Consider the following 1,814-nt stretch of genomic DNA (forward strand, 5'->3'; position numbering starts at 1 on the left):
AATGCAGGGGATTTAGATAATGACAAAGTTTCAAGAGACGACCAAGAGCTAGGGAAAGGTTGAACAATAAGGTCCATCACCAAAACAATTACACTCCTTCCATAAGGAGAAATAGCTGCTTCACCTATACATAGAAACAGACACTGAAAGTCAAGAAAAATGAGTAAACAGAGGCATATGTTTCAAATAAAAGAACAAGACAAAAACACCTTAATAAAATGCAGTTGTGTGCTAAATTGCTTCAGTCGTGTCTCACTCTTTGCAATCCCATGGACAGGCTCCACAGTCCATGGGATTTTCCAGGCAAGAATACTGGAGTGGGTTGTCATTCCCTACTCCAGGGGATCTTCCCTACCCAGGGATTGAACCTGGGTCTCCTGCACGGCAGGCAGATTCTTTACCATCTGAGCCATCAGGGAAGCTAAAATGCAGCTAAGTATTTTTTTTTATTTTAAATTAGTTTATTTATCTATTTTTTAACTTTACAATATTGTATTTGTTTTGCCACACATTGACATGAATCCACCATGGGTGTACATGTGTTCCCCTTCCAGAACCTCCCTCCCACCTCCCTCCCCATCCCATCCCTCCAGGTCATCCCGGTGCACCAGCCCCGGAAGTACAAGTGGCTAAGTATTAATAATTTACCTGATAAAACATTTAAAGTAACATTCATAAGATGCTCAGTGAACTTGGGAGAAGGATGGATGAACACAGTAAGAATTTCAATAAAGAGACAGAAAATATAAGAAAATATTAAACAGAAGTCACAAAACTGAAGAATGTAAGACAGAACTGAAGGATATTATGTAAGGGTTCAACAGCAGCCTAATGAAGGAAAAGAATAGGTTAGCAACCTGAAACACTGGGCAGTGGGACTCACTGAAAAACAAGAGAAAAAAATTTTTAAAGGTTAACAGCTTGAGACCCACAGGACTGCATCAAGAAGAATGACATTTACATTATGGGAGTCTCAAAAAGAAAAGGACAAAAATTTAGAAAAGAGGAACTAGTGATCAAATTGCCAACATCCATTGAATCATAAAGTGCCAGAACACTTTACTTGTCTTCTGAGAAACCTGAATGTGGGCCAAAAAGCTACAGGTAGAACTGGACACTGGACAACGGACTGGTTCAAAATTGGGAAAAGAGTACATCAATGCTGTATATTGTCACCGTGCTTAACTTACATGCAGAATACATCATGCAAAATGCCAGGGTGGATGAAGCTCAAGCTGAAATCAAGATTGCCCAGAGAAATATCAATAACCTCAGATACACAGATGATACCACCCTAATGGCAGAAAATGAAGAGGAATTGAAAAACCTCTTGATGAAAGTGAAGGAAGACAGTGAAAAAGCTGGTGTAAAACTCAACATTGAGAAAACTAAGATCGTGGCATAGGGTCCCATCACTTCATGGCAAATATATGGGGAAACAATGGAAACATCGACAGACTATTTTCTTAGGCTCCAAAATTACTGCAGACAGTGACTGCAGCCATGAAATTAAAAGATGCTTGCTCCTTGGAAGAAAAACTATGACAAACGTAGACAACATATTAAAAAGCAGAGGCATCACTTTGCTGGCAAAGGTCTGCTAGTTAAAGCTATGGTTTTCCCAGTAGTCATGTAAGGATGTGAGAACTGGACCATTAAGAAGGCTCAGGGCCAGAGAAAGGATGCTTTTGAACTGTGGTGCTGGAGAAGACTCTTGAGATTTCCTGGGAAAGCAAGGAGATCATATCAGTCAATCCTAAAGAAATCAATCCTGAATATTCATTGGAAGGACTGATGCTGAAGCTGTAGCTCCA

General features: G+C 39.9%; 1 non-coding gene across 1 annotated transcript; it reads right to left on the bottom strand.

Moving 5' to 3' along the window:
• Positions 1 to 347: 347 nt before the first annotated feature.
• TRNAG-GCC (transfer RNA glycine (anticodon GCC)) lies at positions 348 to 419 on the bottom strand. Its single transcript has one exon. It is a non-coding gene; the product is annotated as a tRNA-Gly (tRNA).
• Between the last annotated feature and the right edge of the window lie 1,395 nt (positions 420 to 1,814).

The sequence above is a fragment of the Giraffa tippelskirchi genome, chromosome X (assembly GCF_054371585.1).
Source record: "Giraffa tippelskirchi isolate mGirTip1 chromosome X, T2T-mGirTip1v1.2.pri, whole genome shotgun sequence".
In the NCBI taxonomy this organism is placed as follows: Eukaryota; Metazoa; Chordata; class Mammalia; order Artiodactyla; family Giraffidae; genus Giraffa; species Giraffa tippelskirchi.